We start from the raw sequence: 19,374 nt of genomic DNA, 5'->3' as shown, positions 1-19,374 counted from the left end.
AAAGTTAAACACTAAATAATAGAAAGAAAAAAAAATAGTAACAGTTAGCTTTAGCACCCCCAAAACTACTAAAATAAAGTTAAACTCTAAAAACAAAACAAAAAAATGATGAGTCTAAGTGTCTTAAAAGACAAGAAATTACAGATACGGTTGAAACAGCTTGTTTTGAACCCTGAATAGTTCTGAAAAATACAGATTTGCAGAGTGGATTTTTACTTAACGGCTTAATAGCCTGTAATACATTGAACGTTTAAAGTTTGTCATTAAATAAAAGACTCATTATTCCCCCTGAATACCGCAGCAGTCAAAAAAAGAACAAAGAAAAAAAATTAATATCACAAGCCTCAGGAGAAACGATTGGTTTATTAATAATACCGCTAGTCAGCGAGAATGTACATTCTTTACAGTGTGCAATATTTCTCTGGCGCTCTCCTGCAGTTTTAAATGCTGACAGCCTGTCATGCTATACGCTCCACCGACCTGATGGAGTCCAAGCCTTTCCATCTAGAACAGGGTGGAGTCATGGGAAGTCCATGAGGCCGGACGGAGGAAATATTTCCAATGCACACCATCACTCACTCACACATGCACACAATCCTCACTACAGCCGCGCACCTGTGCCTGTGGAATTAAAAACAAATTGAGCTATAAAATAACACCTCGAGCCTTATAAGACAAGCTCTCAATTTCAGCAAAAAAAAAAAAAAAAAAGTGTCTTTGCCATTACAGTGTTCAAAATGACACTGTGGCCTTTAAATATGGAACTGTGCCTTGATTGGTCCTTCGTTTGTGGGTGTGGTCTTCAGGGCGGTGAGGTAGTGGGTGTGGTCCAGTTCCTGTCTTCATGGAGACAGGTCTGTCCTTGGTCGACCTGATGAATGATCTCCTCCAGCGTCACGTAGCTCCTGGTCATGAAGCCGAGGGCGGCGATGGAGAGGTCTTTGAGGAACAGGAGAGGAGGAGGTTGACTGGGAAACGCCACCAGCTCCACCAGCGGCGGGAAGATGAGCGCCAGCGCCGAGCTGCTAACCGCACCGACCAGTGAGATCACCAGATCTAACTGCGGTATCAAGACTGCTGTTATGCCTGAGATGAAGAAAAGAAGGAAGAGAGAAATTTTTGCAGGAAAACATGAAAAAATATTTTAGTTTTTTAGATTAAAAACTTAAATTAAATGTTGCCTTGGAAAGAAATTTTAATAAGTACTAAAATTACTCAACTATAATTGTAACAATACAATTACAATTAAGGGGTTTTGGGTTCGCTAGAATGTGTGTTGGCAGTGGCGTAGGACAAATTTGTGGAGGACGTTGCGATATTGAAACCATTCAAACCATGAAGACGAGCCAATGGTCATTAGACAAACAACATGAAAACTTTGCGCAAGACATATGCCGATGAAAAAATTTCAACAGTGAAAGTAAAAACTGATGGCGCTTTCGGCAACAACGCATAATAGTTGTGGCTAAAAAGGATACAGCTAAAACTGGAAGCTTACAATAAATTTAAATTTAAATGTTTTATTAACATCTACACCAGCTCCAACCCTAAACCTACCCCTTACAAAAATCCAAAAATAGAGTGTGACAAAAATATTACGCTATATTGATGTGCGCTACCTAGTAGTTTTCGCTGTATCCCTTCTGGCCTTAACCGCGCAATATTCTCTCAGAGAAGAGATGAGCTACGAATCTACTTCATATGCTGGTAACGGTATATAACGGTTTTAATTTAATCCCTGAATATTTCTCTTGTGGCCTGAACAGGATAAAAATGAGAAGAAACATATTTCGTGTTACAGGTTGTTTTTGAAAGTCGGTGCTTAAAATAAAAGTGCTCTACATACAAAGTCAATGAAAAGATGCAAATTCCTGGCAGGCTACGTGATTGCTGCGCACACGCAATATATAGTACATCTCCATGCAAGTTAAACAATTTAAACTCCAGCAGAAAATCTGCATGATGCATTGTTGTGTGAACCAATCAGCGAACAGCTTATTGACACATCCAGGTTGACATGTCCAGTTGTATCAGAAAATGAAGGAGCGCATTACGCAAATTTTATTCAAACCAGTGACTCCAAAAACATCCCGCTAGTAATCTAGAATGATAACGCTATACGAATAGTTGATTCGCTTTTGGTGCGTACACACCATTACAATGCAGTTGCCAACATTTTGGTCAATTTTGCTTGTTTGCACTATAAGGCATGTTGCATATCAAAGTTTTATATTCATGGTCAACACTAATTATAATAAAGAAAAAAAAAGATGCAGATAAAGACATGTATTTTCTGCGCAGTTTGTGCAAAAAGCAAGCCACTTCACAATTTAACAGGCTGTAGTTTTGATCTGCAGTGTGTGTGTTTAACTCTTGATTGGTTTTGTGGTTTGTGGACGGGTGTATGCAGAGGATCATGGCTGAAGGCCTAAATCAAAAATCAATATTCATCTTTCTGCTGATGTGGAAGACAAAACCCCTTCTATTTTCGCTGAATACACAGGCACAACAACTTATATCCACATACACACACAGCTTTTAGTGGAATGATTGCAAACATTCCCTGCAGCCTTTTATAAAAAGCACACACACACACACACACACACACTCAGGCTGTACACATATGTTTAATTCATGAGACTCAAGTGTGAAGTGTCACACACCTGCTCTCAAAGCTACATCTTCTCCCAGTCTCTCTCTCTCTCCTTCTCTCTGTTGCAGAAGAAACCAATAACATGTAACACACACTGGGTTCTCGCTCTCACTCATGCATTCTGAACACTCTCTCACAAACACGCATGAACGCTTCACTTTCTCCTCTCTGTGTGCTACTGCCACCCTCAGGATAAATGTTTGACAGTTTGGTACATGATACGAGAGATAAACCAACACCAACACATGGAACCATGTTCAAAATAGAAATCTAAAAATGAACAAACAAGAATGCAAATAACCAAATATGAATAATAATTAAGAAATGTGATGTTTTATGGGTACTGATGACGCAAGCATAACTATTGCTACTTCATACAGCGACAATATGAAATAGTTTTTGTTTAAGAGACAATCTAAGTCAGCATTATAGAGTTTAAAGATAAATATAAAATACATAATTTCAATATGAATACAATTTATTTAATTTTAATATTATTTTATATATTTATTATTTTATATTAATTTATTATGAATTAATTTTACACTTTAAACTATCCATACATTCTATCAGTATTAGAAATAATAGTAATAATATCAAAATATATATTCAACCTTATTGTTAACTAAAACCGAAATAAAATTTGTAAAAAAAATAATAAAAAGTATTTTTATTTATATTTCAGTAATTTTTTTGTTAAATAATTCTTATTTTAATTTACTTATTGAACTATTTTTTTTAGTTTGTTATAGTATTAAAATAAAACAAGATAATAATAATAATAACAATAATAATATTAAAAATAGTAAATAAATCAATAAAAAAAATGCACAAATAAAACCAAATTCAAAATATTAATACAAAGACTATAATAACAACAATGAAAACCACATAATTCATAGCTTGCTCATTGAACTGATTGAATCGGCAATCTTTGGGTTACCGCTGAGCCTTAACCACTGAACTTCCTAAACAAACACCTCAAAGCCAGAGCTTCTTGAAGAATGTCTCAAAACAAAGGGCCTTAGCATGCAGGAGCATGATAAGCCCTATCACGGAGCTCTGCAACAGGCCTCAGCGGAGAGCTCCATGATGGGCCTGTCTCCGTAGGCAGGCAGGTAATAATTCACAGAGCCTCAGGAAGACGGAGATAAATGAGAAGACACTGAATGAGTCCCTCAACTCTGCCCCAGCTCTCACACACACCATAAAAGACATACACGGCCACAAACACTCTATATAAAACACAGCACACACACACACACACACACACGTATATCCATACACGCAACACGCCCACCGATCTATCACAGCACTCAGAGGGGTGACGGCCTTGGGCCAGGGAAAGAGGGAGAAAGCACATCAGGCAGAAAGAACACAGAGAGAGATAAAAGACAGCATGAACGGGTGACAGAATGAGAACTTCATCTTTTTATCTACCAACACGGACCACAGACCTGCAACCTTCAGAGCTCATTACCACCGATCAACAGCACTTCCACGGGCCTCTTCTAGAACTTCCTCAGAAGAGCTGCATACAACATATAATGCTCCAGCAGACCTACATGATGCATGTAATATTTAAAGATAAATGTTAAATAATTAAATTTGTAGTTTTTGTATTTATTTATTTTACTTTATTTTACAATTTTAAACTCTGTATTCAAATATTATATATAATTATTAGAATCATCTCTCTAAAAATATGTTTAAAGAAACACACACCTTTTGACCTATGAAATTTTCTGAAGACAAATAACAAAAAATAATAATAATAATTCCATATTTCAATATATATATATATATATATATATATATATATATATATATATATATATATATATATATATATATATATATAGTAATATTTTGATTTTATATAATTTGAATTTAAAATTATGTATAATTAATGTCAGCTAAAAGTCATTACTTTTTCAGGCATTTGTGCTGAATAAGATTTTATAGACTGCCTTGAAAAAAAGAGCAATTTGCTCATGAAGCATGAAGGAATTCAAATTTGCATTTATTCTCATGACTTTTCCCAGCCTTTTAATAATATATTTGACTTTTGTTTCAATTTCTAATTTAAACAATTTCTGTGTTTTCAGAATTGGGGAACCCTGATATTTTCCTTCATTATAAATAATAATACATTTCCCTGGTTTTATTGTACACAACTCACCAGCAGATTTTATTGTGCATGTTTTTCATAATCTTTCATCACAATGTAATGACATTCTCTGCCTCTGTAATGACTTTTCTACTGTGTGGGCAGAGACAATGATATTAACCAATAATATCTTGGCCAATAAACCAATCACTCCATGGTATTAAATCGAGTTCCACTCAACACTATTTCCCACCAACTATCGTTTTACTCAGAAATGAATCATTCTGTGGTTTAGCGATGAATGAACATGAATATGTTTCTAACCCTACCAAGCTCTTTTCTTTTAATAATGGTTTCCATGTTTCATTCATGTCGCCATGCTGCAACTTGAAACTTTGAAGAGAGAGACGGAGAAGCCAGTGACCGTGAGCTCAGGACAAAAGAGAGAAAGAAAATCATGAAAGAAATCTTATAAGTGGAGAAAGTGATATGTTCAAGGAGACCAGAGAGATGGAGAGAACAAAAGACCAACAAATGAATAGAGAGCAGGGCCACTGGGGAGGAAAGGAAGCAAGAACGATTGTATCTACATAGAATGATAGATCGCTACAACATCAATTGCTGGAATGGTAGATTGCTAGAAAGATAGTTTGCTAAAAAAAAAAAATAGCGACAATGATAAATAGCAAAAACAATACATGGAACAATAGGTGGTTAGAACAAGAAGAAGAATGATAGTTACAATTAATAACAGCTAAAACAATAGCTTTAATAATAGACTAATAGCTGATATGATGTCTCAAACTAAAGCTAGAACAATGGATTGAATGATAAATTAGCTACAATGACTGAAACGATAGACTGTTAGACTGATAGTGAGCTCAAAGAATAGTTTGAACCGTAGGAAAGTTAGATTGCTAGAGCGATGGAATGAAAGATAGCCAGAGTGATAAAATAAACGATGCTTGGACAGAATGGATGGATGAAGGAATAAAAGATGGACATAATGGATGAGTGGATGGATGAAGGAATGTAAAATGGATGAATAGATGGATAAAGGAATAAAAGATGGATAGAATGGATGAGTGGATGGATGGATGAAGGAATGAACAAAGGATGGATGAAGGAATAAAGGATGGACAGAATGGATGAGTGGATGGATGGATGGATGAAGTAATGAACAAAGGATGGATAAAGGAATAAAGGATGGACAGAATGGACGAGTGGATGGATTGATGGATGGATTAATGAACGAAGGTATAAACAATGGATGGATGAATGGATGGATAAAGGAATAAAGGATGGATAGAATGAATGAGTGGATGGATGGAAAAAAGGAATGAACATTGGATGGACATGGATGGACAAAATGAAAAATGGATGATTGATTGAATAAACAATGGCTGGATGGATGGATGAATGAATGAACTGGCAGAATAAATAATAGATGGATGGATGAAGGAGTGAATGACTGATGAATACATGGACAGAATTAACAATGGATGGATGGAATGAACAATGGATAGATGGATCAATAAATGAACAATGGATAGATGGATGGAACAAATGATGAATGATAGACTGACAGAATGAACAACGGATGAAGAGATGTGAACAGATGGAGAGAATGGAATGGAGAATAGATGGATTGAATGGTGGATGGATAATGAATGAACAATGGATGGATGGACAGACTGATAGAATGAATGGTAGATGGATGTATAGATAACAATGAATGATGAACAGATGGATGAAATGAAAATGAAGGAATGCCAGATGAATGGATGAAGGAATGATCATTGAATGGAATAATAAACAGATCAACAGACAGAACAATGAATAGCTAGAATGATTACTTGGATGGATGGATGGATACATAATGAAAATATATTAAAAATATAAAATTGAAAATATTAATAAATACTATAATTGTAAAGAAGTAACATTAAAATAGCGCTGATAGGTAGATCCTGTTTTAACAGTTTGCGTCTCATAGTCTCGCTCCATTTTTAAAACAAAAACACACTCACTTTTTCATTCACTCTCCGGCCTGTGCACACCATTCCTGCAACATTCTCTCTTCCTCATTCTCTTTCTTCATAGCAAACGCTCTTTCACTCGTACCTGCACGACTGACGGTGTTAAACAAATATTTATTTTCATAATTTAGGTCTCTGGGTGGTTCACGCTTCAGTGGCCGACTCAATTTTTCCAAAGATAAAAAACATATATCAAACTAATCCAAGAGCCTTCAGGTTTACAATGGTTCACAGCATCCATCCGTCATTTTGGGAGGAGAACAAACCTCCACTATCTCTCCTCTCATCACCAATGAATACTGGAGGCAGGATTAGGATGAGGAGAAGATAGGAATAGGGAGAAAATGAGGGAAGAAAGGAACAGAATGTCTGGATGGATGGGTGGGTGGAAGAAGTGCAGAGAAAACAGCAAGAAAACAAAGAGGACGATGAAGAAGGAGCATACCAAGATGAACCACCTACATACTAAACTAATGGTGCAAATCGATTATTAAATGGAATTTATTGAATAAAATACCAGCATGCTTGCAATACAACTTTCCACTTCTTTTGATTCACCAGTTTTTGTTTTCACTGATATTAAGACAATGCATTCTGGGATTGCTTTCAGTTTAAAAGACATGACTATGATGCTTTAAAATGCTGTTTATCGAGGCGGTTCAGAGTGTTTTGGATGAGAGCATGTGCATGTGTGTGTGTGTGTGTGTGTGTGCGTTCACTCAGGTGAGGCAGACGAGCATCGCTCGCAGGCTGAGATCAGCCGCCCGTCTCCATCTCTTCCTGACAAACTCGCACACGGGCGGAACCAGAATCTCCGCCGGCACGAAAAACTGCACCGCAAAACTCACAAACACACCAAACGAGTACAAGACCTTCACCAACTGATTAGACCTGCAACACACACACACACACACACACATGAATGCTGCAGAGAAGCGGGGAACAGATCCAGTTAGAAAGCCCAGAATGTGCAATTAAGGGTTGAAAAACGTCAATGATGCAATGCAGGATTTCAACACGACTTCAAAGGAAACTCAACGCACAGAGTTTGTTGAAAAATCATTAACTCGCACTATGCTGATTTCAACGCTAGAGATGGGAAAAATGAGAGCTAGTTTACAACTCCATAAAAAAAATATTTTGTAACTTAATGATAGCAAGTAATAAAATAATGACACTGATGTTCAAAAGTTAGGAGTGCATAAAATGTTTTATTGTTTATCAAGAAGTCTCTTATGCTCACTAAGGTTGAATATATTTGATAAAAAATGAATGAAAACTAATATCATAAAACATTATTAATTTTAAATAACTTTCTATTTGAATATATTATTAAAATGTAGTTTTATTTCTGAGATCAAAGCTGTACTCCAGTCTTCAGTGTCACATGATCTTCAGAAATCATTCTAATTTGATGATTTGCTGCTCAAGAAACATTTCTGATTATTATCAATGTTTAAAACAGTTTTTCTGTCTCATATTTTTGTGGAAACTGATTCTTTTGATGAATACAAAGTTTATAAGAACTACATTTATTTGACTTTTTTTTTTACATTACAAAAGTCTTTATTGTCTTTACTTGACTGATCAATTAAATGCATGCTTACAAAATACAAGTATAATTTTTTTTTAACTGAGCTCAAACTCAGACTTCAAACTTTCATTAATTCAAATGAAATAATGTATGTAAAATGGCATAAAGATTTAAATAAATACACAATAAATGTTTATTAATGCAAGATGAAAAATAATATTAAATACAACGAGCTTACAGCAAGATCAGTAAAGTCTGATTCATGAACAAATGACTCTTATGAGCGGATTCTTTTCAATGAATTGATTCAAAAAAGCATTTTGTTCCATTGTTTTTATTCCTGTTTCAACACGTTTTGGACTACTTGACCCATCCTACAGTTTTCCAAATTCATTTTTAAATATAAAATACTGCAGTCTCACAGTACGATGTCATTAAAAATCTACATGCATAATAATAATAATAATAAAAAAACAGTTTCAGATGCATGTCACACTGCCGTCACTGCAGGATCTGTCAACACACCAGATGTTGAATCAGATATCAGCTCTGGTGGCAGATTGTCCTCGGCTGACGGATGCGAATGAGATAAAAGTCTCCATGAAAGTGAGTTGGAAATGGCAGGCTTTAGTTAAAGCTGAACTTGAAAGCAACTGGTTTTGATTTCTCCCTAATTTGATCTGTGAGCTGCAATCAATCACTGGAGATGTTTCTGACAGTGAATGCAGAGGAAGCTTCAAGGAGCCAGGAGTTTAATATTAGTTCTCCACTATAGCAGAGTGCTGCGATAACTAAACTCAACTGATTTAACACTCAGATGTGATGGATGGGACTTTTTACATTTTTAGTTTTCAGCTTTTGGAGAGAGTCGTGTTGGAACATGATGCAGGCCGGAATAGAACCCAATTTCCCCACATGAGCACTAAAGTTCAAAGTGCATCAACTGATTTACATTACTTTATTATACTTTCATTCAGCAAGGATGCATTAAAGTAAATCGACCATAAATGCTTTTATATTTCAAACGGGAACTAAATGCATTTTTTTTTAACTTTCAGAGAAATTCCCATCACCTCTCTAATGACCGACAGACTTTTTAAGTGCACATGAGGCATATTTACCAGGAATCATGTGGAAGGTTAAGCGTGATGCTTCCTCTGATGTCGTATCCTTTGATGTGAGGTATCCCAGCGTCGCCAGGGTCACGTAAAGGACGATGATGACGCCCATGCCGATGTTGAGGGCTTGAGGGAATCACTTCGGTTCCCTCATTTGATTCTCCAATGGAAGAACCTAGACAAAGCAAGAGAGAGAGAATAAAACAGAAGACTTAATAGAATCCGGTGAAGCCTTGCTTAAGGCGTCACATGCACATGTCCAAAAAGTAGTGTGCAAGATGATACAGGCTTTCAAGAAGACTTCCTTTGATCAAATTCAGAAACAAATCATGTGTCCTGTAGCTCAAACAGCTGAGACTGAGGCTCGCAACAGCAAGGTCATACGTTCAGTTCCCAGGGAATGCATGAATCAGGGAATCTGCAGGTATCAGAACTTTAGTTTAATGCACTTTAATAACCTTTTCAAGAGCTTTTGGGGAAAAAAAATTCTAATGATGAAAGAAAAAATCCATTATTGTCTTTCCCTGCCTTTTTTTGCAGCAGAGGAAAAAATATAGAAAGATTGATTATGGGGAAAGTTTATTATTTATATATTAGAAATATTATTGTTGTTATTTAAATATATATATAAAAAAATAGAATGGATTAAATCATCTGCCATTTATATTAATGTCATTGTAAATAATAATAATAATAATAATAATAATAATAAGTAAATAAAATGAAAATCCAATACTGCATTGCAACTAGCTCGGTTTAAAAAATAAATAAAGATTAAAAAAAGCAAGAAGCACATTGTTCAAGAGTTTGGGTTTGGAAAATCGATTATGCTCACCAAGACTTCAAATTATTCTATTATAATTATACATAATTGTTTCAATACCAAAGGAAAAACTGTGAAAAAAAAACATACATATTTAATCGAAATCACATAAACAAAAGCTGAATCATCATCTCACCACTCCAATTCCCTCAAAGGCAAATATAGCTGTTCCAAAGAAGAAGGGAAACTTCCTCCACGTGGAGGCGAACGGCAGACGTCTGGGATCACTCACATCCTACACACAGCCAGAGACGGTAAAGGCATGATATAGTTTCACATCAGGATTATAATTGCAGTCTTTCTTTGTAGCATAGAGGATGAAAGACACACACACACACACACACACACGCACGCACGTAACAGGAACAATGCATGTAAAGATCCAGTGTCAGCCGCCCACAGGCCTGTCAATCAGATGCATACAGAAAATTGCCTCCAATATGAATTGGTGGCTTCTTGCAATTTGTGAGCGTCTGCATGCATAGGCTTGTATCAGTCGTGTTTCTAGGCTGAACGATGAGGATTCTTTTACACACACACACAGTGTTTTCAGCATCACAGAGCAACGGTTCACAGTAAATGCTGCTCAGTACAAACTCATCTCTGCATCGGTTTGAGCTGCTTATAACACTCATTTGTGAATGCAACATGCGTCCATCATCTTTCCAATTTTGTGGAACGCTTACAATCCAGCTTCTCATCACAACTGAAGCTCACTGCAGCTTTAAGGGATCCATGAGGGTTATGCCAAAATAAAAGCATTTGAAAATGAAGAAATTGAGACTGCAATAATTAACTGTCATATTAGTATTGTATTTTGCAGTTGGACTCTAAAGTAAAAGTTGATTATTTTTGAAAATACTTGTTTTTTATTTTTTATTTTTTTTAGAGCGAAATTAGTAATATTTTTATTTTAATAGTTTTGTTTAATAATAATTAGTAATAGGAGTAGTAGTACTTTTATATTATTTCTTTTGAAATGGTTGATTATTTGACAATAATTAAAAATAAAATATAAATATTTGTGTTGCTTGTTTAGTCAGTAGTAGTAATAATAAAGTTACTAAAAATTAAATTATTATTATTACGTCATTATTATTTTATTGAACATTTCTTAAATAATTGATTTATTGATTTTAAAATACTTGTAATGGTTTTGTTTAGTAATAATAATAATAATAATAATTATTATTATTTTATTTGGTTATTAGCCTGATTTATAATTTTACAGTTAAATATTAATTTTATTAATTGATTTATTATTTTTTAAATAATTGTAATAATAATTATTATTATTTAGTACAGAATTTTATAAAATACTTGATTTTACAGTAAAATAATACAATAAAAATATTAAAATGTATTCATAATAGTAGTAATAGGAGTAGTATTAATTATTATTATTATTACTGTCCTTTTTATTTTATAGTCATATTGCTATATAATAACAGCAGACCTGGAGTTTTATAAAATATTTATTTTAATATTTTAAAATCGTAATCACAATTTTAATCTGAAAAAAACAAATAAAATGTGCTCGTATCGCACTGCTCTCACACACGCACACTTACGTTGAGTATATATGTGAAGATGAGGATGAGACTGACGGCCATACAGAGGTTGGCGATGGCGGAGAGGGCGGCCATGTTCCTCAGGTCTCTGATGAAGGTCAGAATGATGATGAAGGGAAGGAGGAAGACTATGTAGAGCTGCAGGTCCAGCCCCGCAGCAACAGAAGGAGCTGAGGGGGAGACGGCGCCCTCCTCTGAGCTGAAAATAACAGCACAGACTCCACAGAGCTGTTCAGATGAGCTCCCTCCATAACCTAACACACACACACACACACACACACGGCTGTGACTTCAAGAGTCTGATTGGCTGCTACATTCAAAGAAGAACTGTGATTGGCAGCTGCAGGTCTTCATTCTTGAAATGTGTCTTTCTATTCATTTTCATCGGCTCCAGCTCCGTCACATAATCAACATCAGGTCATCTAAGAAGAAAATGAACTTACTGAGCTCTACTCTTACACATACCTGTTTAATGTTCTCAGCCAGGAACACAAAATAAACACTACAGAAGCCCAGCTGGGTCAAAACCAGGAAGAAATTCACCAAGTGCCTGGAAAAGATAGTGATTTGAGTGAAAATGAAACCTGTTAAACACATTTTTCTTTATTGAAATAAAGATGAAATAAGATACAATTAAAAATAGATTTAAATCACAAAGGTACATTTCAAACCACTTGAAATGTTGAAATAATTAATTATATTAATTTAATTAAACATTTTAAATGAATAATAAACCTAAAAAGTATCAAAAGGAAATAAATACCTGAAATTAAAACAAAACTATAATAGAACATAAATAATGCTGACATGTTTAATGATTAAATAAGTAATACTGAAATTCCATCATAAGTTACTCAAACCTATGCTGTTTGAAACCCATTAAAAAAAAAAAAAAAAAAAAGAATGAAAAGAGAACATTTGAAGATCAAGGTCTTTTTCATGAATTAGGATTTTTTTTTTAAGATGCCAAAACACCAAAAAGTGCCAATAAAGTGAGGTGATTTCAGGTTTTTTTAAACAAACAATCTTATGGGTTTGTAAGCACATGAGGAGGAGTCATTGACGACAGAATAAATAGCTTTATTTGCTATAATAATAATAATAAATATTAATTATTATTTTTTTTATATGTTTGAATTTTTTTATTTTTTGTATATTTTTTATAACTTTTTATATGAAGTATTAGTAAAGTATAATAATGTACTTATAGAATAGAATTTAATTTTTGGTATTCAGTATATTATCATTCAAAACAGTAAACGATGAGAAAATTTTCTGCTATATAAAAAGTTTTTTATTTTTTTTATTTTTTTTTTTAAAATTCAATTTAACATTATTTAAATATAATAATAATAATAATAATAGTTATTATGATTATCATTATTATTAACATTGTTTTAAGTACTAGTAGTAGCATCTTCATCAGGGGTTTATGTTTCAGTATGCATGATATTATCTTTGGACAGAGATAAAAACGAGGCAGCATCTTTTTAAGATTCTGTGTGTGGGACATCAGATCTCTGCGGGCAGCGTCCTGTGTCTCCACTCTCTGATCAATATATTCATTCCAGCACAGACATTTGCCCTCTTGCCTTCCCTCTCTCTCTCTCTCTCTGAGGGGGGGCTATGTCATGCCAATGAACTGCATGATGGGATAGCTCACCTCCCAAAATGAGCACCTCTCCTCAGGCACTGGGAGGAACTCATCTCCATGGCAACTGCAACCATGTCGCTGTAACCGAGGGGGGAACGCTTCAACCTGTGAGGACGGAGAAACAGACACAGAAACACTGGCACATATTCTTCAAGAACAAAGCAGCGCAAAAAAAAAAAAAAAACTAACAAAAAAAAACAGCTTTTTGTATAATTCTAAAAGAAGAAAGAGTCAAAACACTTAAAAAAAATAAAAGAAGAAGGACAAGAAAGTTCATCACTTATGACATCATATTGTGTGTGTTTGGAGACAAAACTGACCCCTAATGCTAAATCTGACAAGAACTCTCTTTGGTGATGTATCAGATTAAATATGTGACCCTGGACCACAAAACCTGCCTTAAATGTACATTTTTCAAATAAGTTTTCCATGGATGTATGGTGTTTTTAGGATCAGACAATATTTAGCCTATTTGAAAATCTGGAATCTGAGGGAGCAAAAAAAATCTAAATATTGAGAAAATCACCTTTAAAGTTCTCCAAATGAATTCTTAGCCATGCATATTACTAATCAAAAATTACGTTCTGATATATTTACGGTAGGAAATTTACTAAATATCTTCATGGAACATGATCTTCACTTAATATCCTAATTATTTTTGGCATTAAAGAAAAATCAATAATTTTGACCCATATAATGTTTTTTTGACCATTGCCAAAAATATACCCCAGCGACTTAAGACTGGTGTTGGTGGTCCAGGGTCACACATTAGCTTTTCATCCACTCGTGTCTCAGACTTATTACTACAGTACATCTAGTAATAAAAACACAACAGGATAACAGACAAAACTAACCAACTAACTATTTTCACACAAAGCAGGTGTGAATGTTTAAGGCTTTCGTTATTTATAATAACCCTGATGCAATAATCCCCAAACAGCCAAATATCATCTGATTTATTGGCCTAGTCGATATATTGATCTCTCTAGTCCATAATATATCCTCACTGCCATAACTTGGCAGGTGTGTGACAGCGCACTGATGAGCTTCACTCAAACACTGAAGTCAGAGCCCAGGGACAGGCGTTTGATCACGCACAGACAGAGATCCAGACCGCGGGAACGTCTACACGCTAGAAACCGCTGCGCTCACAATACACAAGATGCACGCTTCAAATCTTTGAGCTGACTGCAACAAAACATTTGACTATCATTTTACAAACAATCTAAGACACTGATGTTCATTTGAACAGATATTGTGTGATGCTTAATGTAAAATCACGGATAAACACCTGCTTTATGTCACTTTAGCATTTGGGGGTTATTTTTGTCTATTATCCTGCTAAAGTGGAGAACGACAGGAAGCAGAGAGAAGAATGGGACTGAAGCAAGACTGGATCACAAGTGGACAAAAAGATAATATTTAAATCAATAAAATAGAATTAGAACCATAAAAAAAACAATAATAAAATGAAAAAATAAATAAAACATTTATAAAACAATAAAAACTTGCATGCCAAGCATGACACAATTAACTAACATAACTGTGATGATTGAAATATTAAAAAATAAGGGGTCTTCAATTAAGCATTTTATGTCAAAGGGGTTCATCTGACAAAAAAATAAACAAGTTAAAGAAATAAATGACAAAAAATAAATAAATAAAAGAAACCATATTAAGAATAACCTTATTAATAAACTTATTTGTCCTTTAATTGCCAAGACAATATTTCTCATTTGCACTTATATTAACTCAAATAAGTAAAACTGAAATTTAAAAAAAATATATAGATCATGTTGCATGTAAAGAAAAATCATAATTTGCCAAAACTTTAAAATACTTTCCAATAATTCCAATGTTAATAGTCAGTGTTGTTTTAGTATAATTAAGACCATAACATGTAAGTGTTATTACAATTTAGCCAAAATAAATGTTTAAGAATACTTTTGTCTGTCTATCTATCTATCTATCTATCTATCTATCTATCTATCTGTACAGTTTTTATCAGTTTTAAATTTTACTTCTAGTTGTAGTTATTTTAGTATGACAATTTTGCTTTTTGCAACTACATGAAATAAAGTTTTTTTTTTTAATTCAAGTAATTTTTTTTAAAAAGGTTTTAATTTTAGTTTCAGTTTCAGTTAACTATAATAACCCTGACTAGGTCGTTCATGTTAGCACCAAGGCTTAATGTGAAGAAAATAATCACTGATCATAAAACCTGATTCACCACAGAGTTTAGTTATGCCTAGTTCTAGTTCTGCTTTTCAAAAAAAAACACTTCTCCGTTCTTTACAACTAAATCATCAAACATCAGGTCAAGACTCAAACAGAAAAAAATCAGAAGCTGAAATGTGATTGGCTGTGGTAAGTGAGGCGGTGGGCTGTGATTGGTGCGTTCTTACCGCTCACTGGGCTGATGACTGCAGTTGACCAGGACGTGCATGCAGTGAAAACACACAACCCCCATCAGAACCAGACTAACTGGACCGAGCTGGAGAAAAAACAGAATTGTGTTTGTGTGTTTTTTTTAACTAACACTAGCTTCTCTAGTCTTTTTGTATTCCATCGGTTTTCTTTTTTATATTTATTATATAACTGAAAAAAAAAACCTGTTTTAAGTTAACTGAGACTTGTTAGAGCACTTGTGTATCATTGCTCTTTTGTGTGTTTTGATTGCTTCTATTGTCATGATTTTAAGTCACTTTGGATAAAAGTGTCTGCTAAATGACTGAATGTAAAGGTTTTAAGTGTCTTCTAGAGCAATAAAGCCTTATCGTTCTCTCTCAGAGAGGTCTTTAAGATGGCAATAACGTTTGTGGACTGACACGTTTACAAACCAACAGCAGTTTAGACTGTAAACCAGTCTGACCTGTTTAAAACTCACATCTGAACCTGTCCAGCCATTAAGAGTCAGTATCCGGCGATCAGGACACGATGGGGAAAACAAACCAATCTAATTACATGAGCAATAAAGCTGTAACTGTATTTTGTGGGAACAACAAATACATTTATTACTCCCCTCAAGCATTTTCAGGTTTTTAGAGTCTGGGAGTCAGATTCATGATCTGCTTTTACTAACAGTCTGAAAACCTGGACATAAATCTAGAAGTGTGTTCCTATTCAGAGTCAGTTTTGGATTTTGAGAAAAAGAAAAGGTAGGGTCTGTTTGATCTAGACTGGGTTTATCACTCATACATTTTCACAGAGGAAGATGAGATGTTAAATACCACTATCCCAGCATTCTTCACTGCTAGAGGAAGCCCAAGCAACCCTGTGCCGATGTTCCCCTTTAAGAGATGCAGTAGGGTTTGAGTAAACCTGAGGAACAGGGAAAAGAGACGTTTTGTCCACATTAACGTTGTTATTTCAAGCAGAGAAATGGCAGAAATGGAGGAGGTCACAACATGATGCTGGTTATGTATACACACTTTTTTTTTTGTTACGGATGAAATTGTTGTTTGCAAACAAACGCCTATAAACTACAAAAGAAACCCTCACTAGATGCCTTGTGTCAGGTGCTCCGAGTCTTCATCTACGTCTACATCTTCCTCCTCCGCACCTCCTGCTTCCTCCATCAGAGGGGTCATCACCTCCATGTCTGCGCCGGGTCATATCTGAAATAAAATCACAGGCTTAAAGGTATTAGATCTAATGCAATAATAAATGCATGGCCTAATCAACGGATCTAGCTCATGAATTAAAAAATAAAAACAGGTCTGCTTAAAAAACAGCAGCCTGATACTTTATTCAGTTCATTAAGAAACACCTGAGCAGCTCAAAACCATCTGTCTGCTCTGCCTCATGTGGATGTGTGTTTTCAGACCAAGTAAAGTAAAGTATCTAGTGATAAAACAGGTCAACCACAAAAAGCTGCCCTAAAAAAAAAACCAAAGTGTAAAAATAGAATATAAATAGATTTAGGTGTTCATTTTACATTTAATTTCAATTTCTATATATGCATAAAATATCATGCATTCAAAAAAATGCATAGTAAATACATAAATATGCAAAATAATAATATTAATAATAATACATCTTATTAAAACAAAACTAGGATACTACACACTGAAATATTAATTTGATTTTTAAATAAAATAATTGTGTTAAATTTGGTTTTGTTGTTTATTAAAATAGTTTCAAATACACTTTAATCTACTGTATAGAATACAATTACATCGCAGTCCTGTGGTGCTGTTTTGTTAGGGTAGAGATATATGCATGAACTACTGAAGTGTGATCTGTGGTGCAAAACATACATCATTACCTAGTTGTTCAGGTGCTGGCATCTTGTGCTGCTCATCTGGAAGAGGTTTATTCAAACCCACTGAAGCTGATTGTGTTGCAGGTCTGTTGAGTGCTCTGATGAGTTGACACACGGGGAATCAGCTGTAGATAACATACACAATGACACACACTCGTTCCAATCAAAACACATGACAGCACAAAACTACATAACATTTGACTGTGGTTGCACACTAATGTGACATTTAAAACTAACTTTTCTTTGTAATTACATTAAACAATGAAATGTCAAAGCAGCTTCTAATTGTTATGCAGTAAAAAGCATATAAATAATATGCATATTCATATTCATAATAAATTCATAATAAAGGTGTTTATCAAAAAGGTTACAATATATAAAGATGTGCTTTTTTATTTTACATATAAACACATATACATGTGTTTGTGCATAATAGTACATATAATGCATAAAATACTACTATAATTGTTATGCAAAAATACAAAATATATAATAGACATTTTTTAACTAGAATGAAAAATACATTAAAAGTTTATATACTTAAATTGTTTTAATACAATGTGTTTACTAAAAATGGGCGTACAATATACAATAGAAATATATTTAAAATGTTAAATAAATAATGAGTTTACCAAAAACCCATATTTAAAATATATGAATCGCATCATTATATATAACAAATACACAAAAAATGGTTAACAATAACTTTAAAGTTTAAAAATAAATCAATATAAAGAGGTTAATGTTGATTATGTAGTGCATTATAAGCTGTACAGATTGATGGGTTCAGTAGTGGAAGTCTTTACCGAAGGAGCGCAGAAATCACAGCCGATCCTCTGTTGCTCTCTAAGGCTTCATGTGCGACCATCACCGGCCCTGAGCTGGATCCGACATCCGCACCGAACAACCCGCGCGATCAGACGACTCAAGCCTAAACTGAAGGCATGCCATTGGAATGGAGCCCCCTTGTCAATGAAGTTGAGTCCCGCTGGAGATTTGTAGTGGATCACAGCGGATGAGATTCACCCAGTGCACATCATCACAGGCTCTCACACACAAACCATGCGCTCCACGTCACCGGCGTCAGGACGGAGCAGCTCCTTAAAGGGGCCGCGACACTAATACAGCAGCTGTGCATTGGCCTTTATAGTAATGACTCTGCAACCAGTTGCATTAACTGTTTAGACTTGTTTTAAAAAGTTAGACTTTTTTTCTTCTTCAAGACTGATCACAACTTTTTAATTCAGTTATGAAAAGGTAGTATTGGTCTTATTTGTATTGAAAAAAAAGTAAGATCATTTGGCAACTGCTATTGGTCAAACTAGTTCTTAAGACAAAGTCTTAACATGGTGGCTAAGTTTACACAACTGCCCCCAGGAGTAAAGTTTGACTGGTTACCTTTAGCAGTTACTACACCAGAATTATTTTCCTGACATTTTCCCCCAACATAAAGATTTCAGATACAGAATATTTCACTATTTGCCATACATTTTGCTTTGCAAATAGCCGATTTTTTTATTTTTATTTGTTACCCATCTCCTTAAAAAGTTCTCCCCTGAAGAACTGTGTTAGCATTCAAAAAACAAAATGGTAAATATCAAAACAATA

General features: G+C 34.5%; 1 pseudogene; it reads right to left on the bottom strand.

Moving 5' to 3' along the window:
* Nucleotides 1–255: 255 nt before the first annotated feature.
* On the bottom strand, nt 256–18,832 carry LOC113096458 (proton-coupled amino acid transporter 4-like; annotated as a pseudogene).
* Nucleotides 18,833–19,374: the final 542 nt, after the last annotated feature.

This window comes from Carassius auratus, unplaced genomic scaffold, assembly GCF_003368295.1.
Source record: "Carassius auratus strain Wakin unplaced genomic scaffold, ASM336829v1 scaf_tig00215937, whole genome shotgun sequence".
Classification (NCBI taxonomy): domain Eukaryota; kingdom Metazoa; phylum Chordata; class Actinopteri; order Cypriniformes; family Cyprinidae; genus Carassius; species Carassius auratus.
The sequence above is the reverse complement of the archived record's forward strand: the minus strand, read 5'-3'. Positions and strand labels throughout refer to the sequence as shown.